This window comes from Acomys russatus, chromosome 11, assembly GCF_903995435.1.
Source record: "Acomys russatus chromosome 11, mAcoRus1.1, whole genome shotgun sequence".
NCBI classification, from domain to species: Eukaryota; Metazoa; Chordata; class Mammalia; order Rodentia; family Muridae; genus Acomys; species Acomys russatus.
In genome coordinates this window covers 59068312-59086535 of record NC_067147.1, presented here as the reverse complement: position 1 = coordinate 59086535, position 18224 = coordinate 59068312, and the positions used below count along the sequence as shown (strand labels likewise).

General features: G+C 49.8%; 1 protein-coding gene across 2 annotated transcripts in view; it reads left to right on the top strand.

The window, feature by feature from the left end:
• Positions 1–5130: 5130 nt before the first annotated feature.
• The window catches only part of Znf76 (zinc finger protein 76), a 28711-nt gene continuing 15617 nt past the window's right edge, over positions 5131–18224 (top strand). The window contains exon 1 of one of the 2 annotated variants that reach the window (XM_051153448.1): positions 5131–5366. The gene's annotated coding sequence lies outside the window, so the exon portion shown is untranslated. The remainder of the gene's footprint in view (positions 5367–18224) is intronic. The other variant, XM_051153449.1, reaches the window with a different exon arrangement.

Here is an 18224-nt window from a genome sequence, read left to right as displayed (position 1 = left end):
TGACACACCTCAAGCAGGCACTGAGATCCCTAGCAGCAGTACCACGATGCCTCTGTAGCCCTCTGCCTCTGGTGGTCAGGCCAGTCAATCCCTAAGCCTGAGGTAATTCTCAGAATAAGGAGAAAGCTGACCAGAGCCTGGACTGTAGCTGCCCAACCGATGCCCTCAGCGCTCCTCAGAGGATCGCCGTCAAGCCCTCACTGGGCTCAGTGCCCCTGGGATGTAGAAAGGACGGATTTGTTACTTCAAGTTCAGCGGTACAGTCTGTTCCATGAATCTGTGTGAATCTGCAGTGTGTATTCCACGTGCGTGTCTGAGGACTAGGGAGTTATATCTCAGTGTCAGGAAAGGTTGTTGCCAGTGCAGGGGTCTGCGTTTGCTGCTGGGCTTCAGAGCAGGGGAGCAGAGGCAACGTGTAACTGACCCCAAGCAGAGCGTGTTCCCTGCCCTGGTTTCTCTCCTATGCAGACACCAGAAAGGAAACTTGTACATTGGACCTGTCTCAAAGCTAGCACACGTCCGCACTTCTGCCGCTACTGGGACTAGAAATCCTTTAAGAGTTGGAGGGAATAGAAGGACGATCTGCTGTCAGCTTACCAAGACAAAACAATGGTAGCAGTTTGGACAAGCTGAAAATTTTGTTCTCTGTGAGTCGAAGTTTCAAAGAAGAATCATCGTGTGGAAGGTTTCTTTTTCTTCTTTTTAATGCAGAAGAAACTCTCCAGGCACTGTACTTATACCTGCCTTCCACTGCACCCAGGCAGCAAGCACCCCAGTCAACAGTAAACAGCAATAGTGTGGCTCGTAGAGCATTTTGCACTTGGGGAAAATTATGTATCTGAACTTGTAAAAAGGAATGTTTGGGTTTTGTATTGTCTTTTTTATATTATTAAAATATAAAAGTCCTCAGTATGGCACTCCTCTTTCCTCTATCTCCACAACTTGTCCTGTCGCCAAGGAAAATCCTAAATAGTCAAAAGTGTCTTATCACTTCCAGACCAGACCAGGCTACTCCCTCCTTTCAAAGCCATGTCAGGGACAGTCCCTTGTGGTGCCTGCTAGCTCATATCTTTTTTAAAGATTTATTTAGCCAGGCGGTGGTGGTGCACGCCTTTAATCCCAGCACTCGGGAGGCAGAGGCAGGCTGAGCTCTGTGAGTTCGAGGCCAGCCTGGTCTACAAAGCAAGTCCAGGACAGCCAGGGCTACACAGAGAAACCCTGTCTCAAAAAACAAAACAAACAAAAAAAGAAAACAAAACAAAGACTTATTTATTTATTAAATACACAGTGTTTTGCCTGCATGTACACCAGAAGAGGGCATCAGATCTCATTACAGATGGTTATGAACCACCATGTAGTTCCTGGGAATTGAACTCAGGACCTTTGAAAGAGCAGCCAGTGCTCTTAACCTCTAAGCCATCTCTCCAGCCTCAGTAGCTCATGTCTTTAATCCCAGTGTTTGGGAAGCAGAGGCAGGAGGATCGCTTCAAGTTTGAGACCAGCCCGATCTACATAGTTTCAGGCCAGCCATGGGTATATAATGGAAACCTGTCTTAAAAAGAGAGGGTGGTTAAAGTGCTATTCTCCTGGGGCTGAAGCGACAGGTCTTCTGCAGCGCCCGATTTCAGCTCCCAGCACCCACAGCAGGTGGCTTTACTGCCTGTCACTTCAGCTCCAGGGGGTCTAAAGCCATCTTTTGGTCTCTGCACACACACATATTCATAAATTTTTTAAAAGATGTATTTATTATTATGCATATGGTACTCTGCCTGCATGTACACCCACAGGCCAGAAGAGGGCATCAGATCACATGATAGATGTGAGCCACCATGTGGTTGCTGGGAATTGAACTCAGGACCTCTGCAGCAGCAGTCAGTGCCCTTAACCTCTGAGCCATCTCTCCAGCCCCATATTCATAAATTAAAAAAAAAAATCTTTGGCCAGGCGGTGGTGGTGTACACCTTAAAATCCCAGCACTTGGGAGGCAGAGACAGGCAGATCTCTGTGAGTTTGAGGCCAGCCTGGTTTACAAAGTGAGTCCAGGAAGCCAAGGCTACACAGAGAAACCCTGTCTTGAAAAACCAAAAAAAAATTTTAATAAATTTAAAAAATCTTTAAGGTATTGTTCCCACCCACCCACCGCTTCTTTCTCTTTTTGGTTTTTCGAGACAGGGTTTCATTGTGTAGCCTTGGCTGTCCTGGACTCACTCTGTAGACCAGGCTGGCCTCGAACTCACATTGTGATGCCTGCCTCTGCCTCCTGAGTGCTGGGATTAAAGGCGTGCGCCACCACGCCCGGCTGGGACTGTTCTTCTTACCCACAGTACAGTCTACAGAAGCTGTCTAGGCGATAAGTGGCTCGGACACATGTCCCCTTCCACCATGCAGTGGTGGCGCATGCCTTTAATCCCAGCACTCGGGAGGCAGAGGCAGGCAGATTTCTGAATTGGAGGCCAGCCTGGTCTACAAAGAAAATTCCAGGACAGCCAGAGCTGTTACACAGTTAGACCCTGTCTCAAAAAACTGAAACAACAAAAAACCAAAAGGTGTCCCATCCCTAGCACTGATGGTTGCCCAACTGTGCTCTTCTTGGACACCAAACCCCTAAACTACAGCTAAGTCAACTACTACCATCATCTCTCCGCCTGTAGGCATGGCAGGCGATTCCCAGCCTTCTACAGACAACAGTCTCAACTTAGTATATGTAGTTATTTCAGAGTATGGCTTGGGAAACAGTGGTGTGGGGCAGGGTAGGGACTGGCCTGAGCTAATGCCTTGGGTCGACCCGCCAGAATCTTGAACTTTCTCTTTAACATGAACTGCCGTGATGTGCCAAGTGCTGTGATTCACCTGCCATTGCTTGAAAACAATAGCCATGCTCAGAGTTCACGCATGTAACTGTAGTTCCACCTGACCAGCCCATGCAGATTTCTCAACAAGTGAGGGAATCCCTTCCACAGAATGCACTGTGGCATGCACTGGCGTTCTGCTTTGTACACACTAACCGCCTGTGAATTTGATTTAGGGTGACAGAAATAGGGGAATTGACAAAACTGAGAACTAGATCCAAGATGGCTGCACCACAGCAGCTGAGAGCTGTCCTCTGACATCGCCCGTGGCCCTGTGTTACCGTTTACTTATGCTTGGAGCTCAGTGGCAGAGCACTGTGCCCAGCATGCAGGAGGCATTGAGTCTCATTCCTAGCACCAAAATAACTAAATTCTCCTCCACAATATCTTCCTCACCAATTCTTCGGGCTTGACATTTTTTTAGACTCATCGCTTTGGCTGGGTGTGGTGGCACACACCTTTGATCCCAGCACTTGGGAATTAGAGGCAGGTAGATCGCTGTGAGTTTGAGGCCAGCCTAATGTACCAAGTAATTAAGTAGCAGGTCAGCCGGGGCTACATAGTGAGATGCTGACTTAAAGAAAAGAAAAGAAAGGAAAGAAAGAAAAAAGAAAGGCTACACAGAGAAACCCTGCCTCGAAAAAAAAACAAACAAACAAACAAACAAACCCAAAAAAAACCTGTTACTTCGGACACGTGGTTTCTGCGTTTTTGTTAAACATGTAACTGGAGTATATAAATGAGTAGTGGGAGTTAGACGTGTAACAGATGGAGTGCTGTCGGCAAAGAAGAGACGTATACTTATATGGTAAAAAGTGGTGGAGTTGAGCAGACATAAAGGTTCCTTCTGAATTATAGTATTTTGAATTTACCCAGTGACTGAAGATATTTAACTTTTAATTGTGTGTGTGTGTGTGCATGCAAATGCATGTGTGTAAGCATGCCACTCTGTGTGTGAGTGTGTGTCTGTGTATGTATGCCACCATGTGTGTTTGTATGTAAGCAATGTTATGGTGTGTACGTGAGTGTGCATGTGTGTGTATGTGCATGAGTGCGTGTGTGTGTGTGTGTGTGTGTGTGTGTGTGTGTGTATGTGTGTAAGTATGCCTTTAGAGCTCAGAGGACAACTAAGGGGAACAGGTTTTCTTTTTCGAATATGTGGATCCCAGGGACTGAACTCAGGGTATCAGGCTTGCCTGCCCTGACTATGAACTCTTGACCCTCCCGATTTCACCTCCCCAGTGCAGGGGATGACAGGCGTACACTGTAAAACCCTGGAAAGGTCCCGTGCCTGCTGCAATAGGACGGCAGGGCTGGCTCCTACTAGGGACACAGTGGGGCAGGGGGTGGATATCCTGGTGCCACACTGAGACGTCAGGATAACAGGCACATGCCAAGGGCCCTCCCATTCAATCTACTTATTTTTTTCAATCCAGTTATTTTTAACTGGAAGTTCATTTCCTTTCCATTTTCTCCCAAGTTTCTGCACATATCATAAGCCATAACCCTTCCCTGCTTGGAGAGGAAAAGCTAAGAGAACTTTAAGCTTGGATGCTAGCTGTGAAGCTGAGGCAAAAAGAGCCCAAGTATTATGGGATTTCATAATACTGAGTTAAAAAAGGAAAAAAAAAGACTAAAGAAAACCGGAGAAGACTGTCAGGGGCTGTCCCTGGGGGGGGGGGGGGCGGTCCATCAAAATGAAATCTCTCAGGGAAGGCACTACTCTAGGGAGTATGCATTTCTCAGCAAGGGCTGTCAGGGCACCTTCCCTCGGGCAGTACGGTACTTCAGGGAGGATCATCCTCCTGGGAGATGGGTGCAGCAGAGAGGCCCTTCCTTGAGAGCCAGGAGGGGCGTCCCAAGAGGCACAGAATCCCTCACAAACTCGCTCCTCAGGGCCCTGATACCCCAGAACACCGCGCAAGGTCAGTACCGTAGGGAGGACCGTCCCACCGAGATGACTGTCAGGGCGCCATCCCTCGGAGTCCCATCCCCTCGAGGCTCCTCGGCGGCATCGTCCTCGGCAGTAACCACCTAGAGATACCTGCAGTGGCTTCCTCCCGCCGCGCATCCATTCCCCATTGCTATGGTGACCGCGGCCTCCGCACGGCGTCGTGACGTCACCACGCCCTCCCCGGGCGCCCGGGGCTGGCGAGGCCGCCCGCGTCACCCGGCGGCCAGCGGAGAGGGGAGCGGGGCGGAGCTCCGAGGCTCGCCGGAGGAGACTCGGCGGCCAGGGCTCCGGGGCCCGGGAACCGGGATAAAGCAGGCCGGCCGCCGCGGCGGAGGGGGGCGGGCTGGAGCGTGGCCCCGCGCTGGTCATCCGGGTTCCGGGGCCCGGCGGAGGCCGCGCCGGGAGCGAGAGGGAAGTGCGGCCGCCCTGGAACCTGGATATCGCGCGAGGCAAGCCGCGCGCGGGCGGGCGGGCTATGGCGCAGGCGGGTTGCGGGGCCGGCGCTGGTGGCTGGGCCCGGTGCATGGCGGTCTGTCGGCGGAGTCGCCCTCGGGGGCTGTCAGGTTGGTGGCCGCGGGAAGAGTGGGTCCACCGTGCCCCGAGGCGGGAGGCCGGGCGGACGCGGGGCCCCGGGAAGGTCCCGAGCCCGTCGTGCCCACCCTCCTCGGGTCCAGTCCGGGCGGCTGGGCCTCCCTGGACGGCGGCCTGGCCCCACCCCCACCCAGGGTCCCTGCCCCTCTATTCCGCCCTGAGACTCCTCCCCCAGGACTCCCAAACCCCACCCCGAGACCGCGCCCGCCTCCACCCCTTTGCCCCCTCACCTACCCCCCCCCACACCTCACCCACTGACCCCAACCCTCACCAGGTGACCCCAGGTTCATTGACTGCTAACCCCAGCCCTGCTCTGGACCCACCAGACCTCAGTTCTGATACCGTCATCACACTACTCCAAGATCCCCCCTCGGTCCCTAGTGACCCCTTAAAGTGCCCTCTGCGGACACCCCTTCAGACCTCTCCTGGCTACTGCAAAGCACACTCCAGTAGTTTCCCATCCACTCATCCACGTAACTCCCGTCATCTTCGCCCTGTAACACCACGTTCATCTTCACCCCAGTGACATCCCTCTTTGACCCCTCCCCCACCAGCCTCCAGTGTCAATCAGCACATAAGTTAAGCCCCCACCGCCACCACCGTGGTGGTGCTGAAGGCTGTGTGAATACGAAGTATCAATTGAGGCATCAAAGGATTCTGGATTGAGTGTGTGGTTAACTTCAGGGTTTACCATGTTGGGCTTGGGGGACCCGGGAGAGGTCCTTTCCTTACGCTGGGCTTCCGGTTTCTGATCAATATGGTGATACGATTGAGTTCGGTGATCCCAACTGTTTCTTCCAATTAAAGGTCTGCGATTCTTAGTCAAGTCAAAATAGCCAAGTTTTTTTTTTTTTTTTTTTTTTTTTTTTTTTTTTTTTGACCAGCCCCAGAAATGTAACGTCACCCAGGGCCCACTTAACGTCACTGAACCGTTTTTCTTCATTCCAGTGACCCTATGCTTAACTGGCCACACTCCTTCCCCTTGCTTGGGCTCTGTCAGTTTGTGAAGCAGGGTAGCAGACAGCTTCCTTCTGGGACGTTGACATCACAAGCCTGGCTCTTCGGCTGTGGCCTTTTGGCATGTCATGTAAAGCCATTCCGACCCCTCAGTCTCTGCCAAGGGAGGATGCTAAAATGCCTGTGGTAGCTAAGCAGGGCAGAGCACTCGGCACTGCTGCTGGCCCACGGCTGTGGCAGTTGTTTTTAGTGAAGGTCTAATTGTCCTGGCTGCTAGGGACTCCACAGACAACAGGCACATGGTCCATAGTACTCACTGCCACCAACATCTTGGCACCCCTGTCCGTCCGAGGAGGGCGGGCGCCTCACCTCTCACTTTAACCTTCTGTAGCTCCTTAGTTACTATCCTCCCTCCCCCGGCCGTTACTCTCTGTCAGGCTTCATATAAATTAACTTTACCTCTCACAAGCTGGAAGTATTAGTTACATCTGTCACCACTCCCGCCTTTTCCCGGGAGCTACTTTAAATAAAAGAATCTGGAATTCATGCATTTGAACCATCTCAGAAAACCCAGGCACTCCACTGTCTCTCATACATACTCGTTTCCCAAACTCTCCGAGGACCCTGGTTCCTCACTGTCTAGTAATTTTTAAATTCAACATCCGCTCATTCAGTCCCCCAAAAGGTCTCTACTCCTCTTTGTCCTATGACTTAGTGACTTTTCTTTCTTTTTTTAAGATTTATTAATTGCATATGAGTGCTTTATCTGCAGAAGAGGGCATCAGATCTCATTATAGATGGCTGTGAGCCACCATGTGGTTGCTGGGGAATTGAACTCAGGACCTCTGGAAGAGCAGCCAGTGCTCTTAACCTCTGAACCATCTCTCCAGCCCAGACTTAGCGACTTTTCTAACCTTGTTCATGGCCTTTGAACTCTTATCCCCTAAGATCCCTGCACCTTTGGGAGGGACATACATCCTTATTTATTTATTTATTTATTTTTGGTTTTTTCAAGACAGGGTTTCTCTGTGTAGCCCTGGTTGTCCTGGAATTCACTCTGTAGGCCAGGCTGGTCTCGAACTCAGAGATGCAGCTGCCCCAGCCTCCTGAGAGTCTCAGGGTAAAGGTGGCTTTTAATGGGAAGCTTTAAGGAGGTGAAGACCTGAAGATTAAACCCATGCATTATTTATTTATTTATTTATTTATTTATTTTTGGTTTTTCGAGGCGGGGTTTCCCTGTGTAGCCTTGGCTGTCCTGGACTCACTTTGTAGATCAGGCTAGCCTCGCACTCACATCGATCCTCCTGCCTCTGCCTCCCAAGTGCTGGGATTAAAGGCATGCACCACCACGCCCGGCTCCATGCATTTTTTAAAAGATTTGTTTATTTATTATGTATACAGTGCACATCAGATCACATTACAGATGGCTGTGAGCCACCATGTGGTTGCTGGGAATTGAACTCAGGACCTCTGGAAGAGCAGTCAGTGCTCTTAACCACTGCACCATCTCTCCAGCCCCAACCTGTGCATTTTTATTCTAGGCTTGGCGAAGATTAATAGTTCAAGAAAAATATAAGGCCCAGAGAGTAGGATAAATGGGGGTGGCATAGCAAGCTCCAAAGCTTCTTACCTGTGACCTGCATCTTTAAGGATGTTTTCTTCCCCTTGGGTAACGGGGACACCCACCACATGTTTCAGAGAAGATAAGACAGACCTTGGTTCTCATGCCGTCAAATCGCCACGTTTGGGGCATGTCCTGAACCCACTTAACCCTGACTCCTGTCATGCTAAGCCAGCGCTGTACCGCTGAGTTCGCTGTACCGCTAAGCCGTATTCCCAGCCCGTGTGTCTGCACTTGCCTCCCAGCCCTCATTCAGAGATGTCACTGATACTACCCCCAGTCCACCCCTGGTGCATATACATGCCTGAAGAATCTGTGTTGTGTGTCCCTATGCCGGGGAAACCTGTTTTCAGCTGTGTTCTAGCTCCTCCCATAACTTCCACCATCCCCAGCCCAGTCACTTCACACAGCTGTGCGCTCGCCCACCTTTCTGCCCACACCCCTACTGAGGTCCAGCATCTCATCCCACTCACTCTCATCCAGAATCCTTCCCAAACAAGTTTCCTTTCATTGCTTCCTCTCTGTGGCACAGGCCCCTCCCTCAGTTCTGTCAGTAAGCACCCTTACCACAGGCCTTGGTAACAAATAGATGATATTGTATCTCCCCTCTCACTCAGCTCTGTTCTTGCTGGCTCTGTGGCTTTCAGTTCGGAAGTGAAGCCATCCTAAACCTCTTTATTTGTCCTGAGAGCTGCTCTCCCCCAGAATAAGGAGAGAGCCCTTGGCAGTCCTTCTGGATGGATCTGGCTGTGTCTCCTGAACACACTCTTGTACCTAGCCTCTTCCTCAAGTTGCTTCTTTGCAGACCCTGTGAGGCTGGAGTGTGTGGTCAGCTCCCCTGGCACCCATTGAGTTAGTCTTGTTGTTCCCCAAGCCCTAGGCTCACCTCCCACTGGACGCAAATGCTACCTTTTTTTGTTTTGTTTTTTAATGTATACAGTGCACATTTGATCACATTACAGATGGTTGTGAGCCACCATGCAGTTGCTGGGAATTGAACTCAGGACCTCTGGAAGAGTAGTCAGTGCTCTTAACCGCTGATCCATCTCTCCAGTCCGCAAATGCTACCTTAAAAACCAGGCCCATCAGTGTGTCGTTAGGGTCACCCACGTCTCAATCTTGGCTGCATAGCCACAATTAACGGAGTATAAAATGGCAGAGTCCCATGGGTGGATCTCAGAAGGACCTCCCACTCCAGGCTGCTTTTATTTTTCGTAGGGTACAGGACATATTCTGCCTTGTGTGTGCTTTTCCCACAGGCCACCCTCTCTGTGCCTTCCTTGAGAGCAGAGGCCCGGTCCTTTTATCTTCTGTCACCTTGATCTCCCCCCCCCCCCCCTTTCAGTAGAAGGTAGTCAGCCCTTGCTTACTGCACTGAGCGGACTCTGAAATTCTGTGTCACCTACAAGCAAGTAAAACACGCCGTGTGGCTGCGTGCTTCCCCAGAGCCCCCGTAAGCGTGCTGACAGGTCACATGCTGCAGAACATACATGGCTTCTTTGTTTAGTCATTGCTCTTTTAAGGGACTGGATAATAGTGCTGGGCTTCGGGTTTGTTTGCGTTTGGGTGAGTAAGCCCCAAAATGTTGGAGAGACACTAGAATCTAGGCAAGATGGCTCAGCAGGTAAACAGCCCAGTGACCTACATTTGATCCCCAGGGAGAAAGGGAGAACTGATCCCCACAAGTTGCCCTCTGACCTCCACACAAATGCCATGGCATGCTTGTGGATGCGAGTGCACACACACAGAATAAATAGTTAAAAGTGAGTAAGGGTCTGTTAAGAGTCAAGAGTCGGCCTCTTATAGATTTGTTTTCAAGAAAAGGGCTACATGAACTGCTTAGGTAAGAGTGGAGGACAGGAAACCACGTTGCTAGCTAGCTGTTGGGAACTGTCAGGCCTGTGAACAGTTTCAATACTGCTGTTCTACTTTTGTGTATGTTGGAAATCTACAACAGGAGGTTGGTGGGGGCACCAGCAAGATGAATATGTACAAGTTTAGCCCTGTTCCTGGGAAAACACCTCTAGCCAAATGCTCCTCTGTTGCTCCCGGGGCAAACCGAGGCTAGTAGGCTATTTAGCCCTGACCTGTATCTGACCTCTTCTGTTGGTGAGAGATCAGATCACATTTAAAAATTAGCACTCTGCAGAAGTCTGTGCTGGTGGCCTGGGCCTTGCACTATCCTAGCAATGAGAACCTGTTGCCCTGGCGCTGCCCTGCTGCCTCCCCAGCTCAGGTATGGTATCTGGTGGTAAACAGCTGGACTGGATCTGGAAAAAAGGTGAGGCAATTGGAGGGCACCCCAACCCTCTCCCAGGGTTAGGGAGACTAGACTCAGCAAGGATTGTCTCCTTCTGACCTTGCACATCTTGAAGGCCTGGGTGTTCATTCACCGATCCATCCATTCATTCTAGAAGTATCTGATTAATATCTGCTGTGTGCAAAGCACTCTTTTAGGTGCTGGGGATAGAGGATGGGTTCACCTGTTGGGGAATAGTCAAAGAGACAGACAAAAATTAAAAAAAAAACAAAAAAACAATTGAAACCTTTAAGTAGAGATGTGAGTGGCCCAGGGTTTTTGTTTTAGACACAATTGGCAAGGAACTTGTTGCTGAAAAGGTGACATTTGAGCAAAGACCTGGAAGAAGTTAGGATGATATCTGAGGAAGTTTATTTTCATCACAGTAGACAAGCAAACTCAAAGGCCCCGAGGTAGAATAAGCCAATATATTCCAAAAACATGAGGAGCAAGCCGGTACAGCTGCAGAGCCCAAACGGCTGCCATCTGACAAGGTGCGAGAGCTGTTGAGGGGGGAAGGGGACTGGGTCTCACAGGCCACCAGCCACCAGAGCACTCTAGGCAGATAAGTGACATGATTTGACCTTTGCTCTGAAAGGTCACTGTAGCTGCTATGTTGAGAATAAGCTGTACTGGGGCAGAGTGGAAGGACAGGCACTGATGGGGTGCTCCCACAGTGGGAACTGATGGGGTGCTCCCGCAGTGGGAACTGATGGGTGCTCCCACAGTGGGAACTGATGGGGTGCTCCTGCAGTGGGAACTGATGGGGGGGGCTTCTACAGTGGGAACTGATGGCGGGGGGGCTCCTACAGTGGTCCAGAAAAGTTGATGGCTTGGATCCAAAGTATAAAAGTGAGAGAAATTGTTGAATTGTGGACTTGCTTAAAAAGAGGTACCCACAGAGGAATGGATTGACTGTGGCCTGGGCGACTTGGAAGATGAAGAGTCAGATTGTGAGAAAGGAGATTAGGAACTTACTTTTTTTTTTCCTGTCTGAGCTCATAAAGCCCAGGCTGGGCCCCAGCTTACTGTGTATCAGGATGATACACTGAGCGTTCAGTACTCCATGATCTCAGAACCTGCTGAGGGGTGGAACTGCAGACCTGGTTCACATCCTTGGCCCTAGGGTTCACTTGTTTTCTTTTAATATGGGAATACACTGTTTTGTTTTATCTTGCTCTTTCTCTGAGACAGGGTTTCTCTGCGTAGCCCTGGCTGTCCTGGAATAAACATGTTACTTGTGAGAGATTTTTGGACAGCAAGGTAGAGTTGTTTCTAAGCAGCTCACAATGCAAATCTCTGGGACCTTACTATCTGCTCTCCCAGCGCCAGGAAACAGATGCATGGAGAAGGGAAACTAGAAGGTTAGGGGTCTGTCTGGGTTCTGCCACCAGGTAACTGTGTGACCCACAGTTCCTGACTTCCCTTCCGAACCACCAACTTTGGCTAGAAGGGAGCTGCCATGTTGACTCCCACTGTGAGTGGTGATGATGTTAAGGCTTAGACTAAACAAGATGGCAAGTGCACGGGGTAGTGGGCGCACTTCAGCACCTGCGAGATCTGCCCACGCCATGTCCTCCATAAGAAATAGCCAGGGAGCATCCTCTGTGCGTGGCGTGCCAGTGTCACCTGAGGGTGTGCTTTTGGAGGCTGAACCTGCCCTCCTGGAACACGACAGATGAGCCATCAGTTAGCTTCACTACTAACAGGCGTGAGGATCCCCAGCGCCCACAGAAAAGCTGGTGCAGTGTTTGCCTCTGTGGTTCCAAAACTAGGGAGTTGGAAACAGACAGGTCCTCAGAGCATGCTGACCATGTAGTCTAGCCAATCAGTGAATTTCAGGTTCCCAAGAGACCCTGTCCCAAAAAGGGAAGTCCAGAGGGATCCAGGAAGACACTAATGTCAGCTTCCAGGCTCTGACCTCCACATACACGCAGACACTTGTGCATACACTCACACACACACTCTCTCCTTTCTCTCTCTCTCTCATACACACACACACACACACACAGTTTAAAACTTCAAATATTCCATCATAGAGATGCTCCGTGGTTTGCCTGTCAGGGGGTTTCTGTGAGCCTGGGCACGTGTTCCATGGTTGTGTTCTCCGTTCACTTGGATAAACGACAAGGAGTGATGTCTGAATCACACAGGAAGGTTGTGCCCAGCACAAACTTAAGTGGCTGCCAAACTGTTTTCCACAGTGGCTCTACCCTCACATTGCCAGCGACAGGGGATTCTGTCAGCCCATATCCTTGGCTTGTGTTTGGTGCTGTTGGGGTTCTAAGTTGGCCGTTCAGGAGGGAAGGGCTTACCCTTCTTTTTAAAATTTTTTTTAAAGATTTATTTATTTTATTTATTGCATATGAGTGCTTTATCTGCAGAAGAGGGCATCATATTACATTATAGATGGTTGTGAGCCACCATGTGGTTGCTGGGAATTGAACTCAGGACCTCTGGAAGAGCAGGCGGAGCTCTTAACCTCTGAGCCACCTCTCCAGCCCCTTTTAAAATATTTTTTATTAATTTATTCATATGATATCTCAATTGTTATCCCATCCCTTGTATCCTCCCATTCCTCCCTCCCTCCCATTTTCCCCTTACTCCCCTCCCCTGTGACTGTGACTGAGGGCGACCTCATAGGGTATCAAGTCTCTTCTTGGTGGGCTTACCCTTCTTATGGCCTTTCAGTGCCAGCTGGCTTTCCGGTACATCTTTCTGTTAAGGTGTCTCTTTGAATCCTCTGTCTCCTTTGTTGTTTTATCAAGATAGGTCTCTGTGGCCTTGCTTATGTCTAGGCCAGACGACCCTGAGTCCTGGGGACCCTCCTGTATCACCTTGTAAGAGTACAGTATGAGCTAACACACCCAGTGTGTGCCTGTGTTTTTTTTGGGGGGGTTGTTTGTTTGGTTTGGTTTGGTTTTGGTTTTTCGAGACAGGGTTTCTCTGTGATAGCCTTGACTGTCCTGGACTCCTTTGTAGACCAGGCTAGACTCGAACCCATAGTGATCCACCTGTCTCTGCCTCCTAAATGCTGGGAATAAAGGCGTGCGCCAAAATGCCTGGCTGTGTCTATGTTTTTAATATATGCTATAGCCTTTTTAATTAAAAATATCCCCAAGGCTGGGCATGGTGGTGCACACCTTTAATCCCAGCACTCGGGAGGCAGAGGCAGGCGGATCTCTGTGAGTTCGAGGCCAGCCTGGTCTACAAAGTGAGTCCAGGATGACCAAGGCTACACAGAGAAACCCTGTCTCGAAAAAACAAAAAAACAAAAAAACAAACAAAAATGTCCCCAACTATTGATTTTCCTAACAAGCTTCTTTATCCGTTGGCTTTGTTTCCTTCTGAAGGTGAAAACTACTTTCTCTTCCTTATTAATATTTTTCATGTTGCCCCACTTTGATGTCTGGATGAAATGGTGTGTTAATGGGGTACCCGCCCTTTCTGGTGCTGATGAGATATGTCTGTCTTTATAAAATGGCAGTGATGGCCACAGGTGAATACCTTGATCATTGTCTGCTAATATTTTCTGTCTTTTTATCTTTCTTCTTCTTTTTTCTGCTTTGTTTGTTTGTTTTGGCCAGGTCTTGCTATGTATCTTGATTGGCCTGGGTTTGCTGTATAGTCTAGGCTGGCCTCACACTCACAGCGATGCACCTGCTTCTGCCTTCTGAGTTCTAGGATTAAAGGTGATGCTCAAAGCAGAAGCAGAGTGGCTTCTCCCTTACGTTGGCCACTATTGCACCACGGGTGCACTGTAGCAGGTTGTTACTGTAGCTCACGGGGCTACAGTGTGTGAGCGCCTTCCAACACTGTGAATGGTAGTTGGTAGTGGGTGCACTGTAGCAGGTTGTTACTGTAGCTCACGGGGCTACAGTGTGTGAGCGCCTTCTAACACTGTGAATGGTAGTTGGTAGTGGGTGAGGCTCAGTTTCTTTATGTTTAGTGAAATATATATATGTATATATGCTGGGTGTGGTGGCGTACGCCTTTAATCCTAGCACTTGGGAGGCAGAGGCAGGTGGATCTCTGTGAGTTCGAGGCCAGCTTGGTCTATAGAGTGAGTTCCAGGACAGTCAGAGCTGTTACACAGAGAAACTCTGTCTCCAAAAACCAAAAAAAAAAAAAAAATTTGTTTGTTTGTTTATTATGTTTATTTATTTATTTGGTTTTTGAGACAGGGTTTCTCTTTATAGCCCTGGCTGTCCTGGAACTCACTCTGTAGACTAGGCTGGCCTTAAACTCAGAGATCTGTCTGCCTCTGCTTCCTAGACTGGAATTAAAGGCCTGTGCCACCACTGCCTGGCTCGGGGGGTGGATGGGAATTTTTTAAACAAATAAAACTAAAGGCATGCTCTGCTACTCCCTAGTCCGTACCTCTTCTGATTTGCTTATTGGTTCAAATTTTCCACCCAAAGTTAGTATAATCTTCCAAATGATTCTGGACTTTCCTGAACTAAAAGTGAGGGTAAGATCACCATGAGCCGTGATCACCGGGGTTGGGTGTTCATAAGTCTAGGTGTTAAAATCCACCTAGTGTAACTAAGTGTGTAACTAAGATTTTGTCTTAGATGAATTGGGTTCTGTTCTGTGAGGATACGGCCTGCGTTCCCTGTCCTTTGGAACTCTGCCTGCTCACTGTGACTAGCTCTCACCTGTACAGTTTCAGCAGCCACATAACCATGCAAGAAGGAGCTGGGCTTTTAAAGCCAGCACGCCTTTGGCAGAGATGTGTGCATGATGCTTTGAGCGGTGCAATTTTCTGTTGGTAGTTTCCTGTTTTCTCTTCATCGCTTAGACAGCCGCAGAATAGGCATGGGTCTTGATGTGCACTGAAGTCCTTTTCTGTAGTAGCAAATAGAGTCATTTTGTTACCAACACTCTCCCAGATCTGTTTCCGATTTCTTTGCCCGTGTCCCCATCAGCCTTTGTCCCTTCCAGGCTAATGTTTGTCATCTGTGAGAAGTTTGGCTGTGGACCAGATCAGATCTAAACCTTTGCAGAGTGGCGAGCACAAGTGCACGTGTGCCCTTTGTCTCCTGGTTTTCGCATCCTTTATTTGTCTACTCTGAGCAGACAGTTTATTCAGCGCTGGCTCTGTGGAGGGACCTAGAGACAATCCACGCATCTGTGAGGCTTTCGGAAGCTTGCTTCCCCTGGTGTCTGTAATTGGTGCCTTTATGGTAGGCACTGCATCAACACGTCATGACATGGGGGTTAAATTCATTTGAAAAAGTGGAGTGAACAGATTTTGGCTGGATGCTGCTTTGAGGAAGCCATGAGTGCTTGCTTTAGGTCTGGCCTTCTATCTGCACTCTTGTCCCACTCCCCCTCCCCGCTGCCTCTCACCATACCCAGGTCAGATCACTGCAGAGTTGGTAAACCTCTCCCTGTTCACCTCAGAGTCTGCAGTGCCCAGTGTAGGCAGGAACTGTGCAGACAGCCTCTGCTCTGCCTGCCCGGGTTGAGAGTAAGCCATCGATTACAGAAAGGAACGGAGGTTGCAGCTTACAGGTTAAAGGCAGGTGGCTACCAGTCAAGGCTCTCACCCCTTAGACTTGATGCCCCAAGACTCAGTGCACAGACCTGTAATCCCAGCTTCAGAAGGCACAGAAGTTCAAGGCCATCCTGGGCAACATAGACCATATCTCAAGTAAAAGAAAGAAAGAAGAGGGAAGTCACAAGCCTTAGGATGGCCTCAGAGGCGGGAGCTGCTTCCAGGGTGTGACCCAGAGGCTTGAGGAGAGAGAGGGAGCAAGCCAGGCTCTTCAGCCTCCATTCAGGACCAGCAGGCAAAGAACTAGCCTGCTGGGCTAAGCAGCTGGTGGGGAGCACGGGCTCAGTTTTTGCTTGATGCTCTGTTTAGACTCGTATGGGGCCTGGCGTGGTGGCGCACGCCTATAATCCCAGCACCCAGGAGGCAGAGGCAGGCGGATCTCTGTGAGTTCAAGGCCAGCCTGGTCTACAAAGCAAGTCCAGAACAGCCAGGGCTACACAGAGAAATCATAAAAAAACTAAAAAAGAAAGGAAGGAAGGAAGAGAAGGAGAAAGGTAAGAGAAAAAAGAGGAAGAAAAGGAAGGGTAGATTTGGGTTTCTTTAGGTCATTTTGGCTCCTAGCTTTTCCTCTTTCACCCCACCCCTCCCCACCCCATCCCCTGTGGCTGACCGAGAAGGCTGGGGTGAAGCTGGGCTGCTTTGGGTCCTGGCAGTCCTGTACTCTGTCAGTAGGAAGTGTGGTCACCCACACCTCGGCCAGCCAGCCCACCTTTGGCACCTTGAGCAGATCACTTTATCCCCTAGTTTCAGTAGCCTCATCTGCAAGGGATTGTGTGCGCCTCCTCATAAAAGATCAGTGCCCACCAGCACGTTGAGAAGTGCCTGGCATACATTAAGGTGTGTCTGTCATCAATGTGTTAACCTGAGCAGCATGACAGGCCAGTGGGGCCAGCAGGGCCAGCGGGTAAGGAGGCAGACAAAGAGGTAAACTAAGGCAGGAACCATCCGTTCCCTTCATGAGGACATGAACTAAAAAGCACACCTCCCTTCTCAGAGCCTCCGTTCTGGGTTGCTTGCCATGTGCTAGCACTGTGCTGACTAACAGTACAGTAGTAACCCTTACAGTAACCTAGGAAGCAATGTCATTGCTGACCCAGCTGTGGTAGCTGAGGCTCAGAGAGGGTCATTCATATGCCCCAGGCTGCACAGCTTCTAAGAGATAGTGCCTGGTTTAGAACGAAGGTTATCTGACTGCAGAACTCCAGGGAGAGCAGACACCCAGAGTTAAACCACCTGTCCCTGTAGAAGCTACAAGCCCAGCCGAGGAAGCTGGAGGCCATTCTGCCTTTCAACCTGTGGTCGGTTTTGTATTTAGACCAAGTCTTTTATGTGTCCTTATTTCTCACTGTAGTTATAGTAAAATGGGTTACAAAAAAAATCTCCCTCCGAACAAGAGGATGGGAGTTGGGGGCTATAGAGGGGCCCAGGACAAGTCAGGACCAGAGATGGGAGCCAGGGTGGGTCACTTCTAGAGAAGGTGGCTCAGGTGTCAGTTCCTGTGTGCTCTGCTCCGAGGCAGCCTTAGATAACCGCTTTAAAATATGTATATAGGCCGGTATTCCACAAGAGTAGAGTTTAGTGGCCTCAGGGTTTTTAACCCCCAGGAGAGTCTCTGCGCTTGGCAGCCTAATAGAGAACTTGATTTCTCATTCTGTACCAGGTGGTGCGTGTGCATCCTCCTCTCACACTTAGTGGGCACAACCCTGAGCAAGTTATTTGATGTCTTAGGACTAAACTATGAACTAGAGAAAATAGGGCCAGCAAGATGGCTCCACGGACAAAGGCCACCAACCCTGACAACCTGAGTTCAGTCCCCAGAACCCATGTGGTGGACGGAGAGAACCAGCTCCTTCAAGTTGTGCTCTGACCTCCACATGCCCATGTGCACATGCGTGCATGCACACACACACACACACACACACACACACACACACACACACACACACACTCACACACACTCGGAAGAGATAAGATGTCTTTAAACTAAGCAACATAATGGTGCCAGAGTGTAGAGACGCCGATGCAGGTGGCGCATTCGGTGAGTGAGTTGTTCTAGTAAAGACGGCAGGCTTGGCATGGAGCATCACAGCCAGCGCGTCACAGGTGGACTGTGGTCACAACGAGATACTGATGTTCTCAGTCCTGGAGGCTGCCAAGGCCCTCACCTGTCACTTCTGGCCTCAAGCCACGTACATGTGCTGTGTGACATGAAAACACCCTCTGGGTACATCAGCGTGAAAACAGTATCACCTGGGGTTGTGAGATGACGACAGGCAGGCTGGGAGAATCTCTATCAGGATGCTCAAGATGGCTGTGTGGGTAAAGGCACTTGTAGCCAAGACTGATAGCTGGGACCCACATAGCAGAAGGCAGGTAGTTCCCTGCAGGTCGTC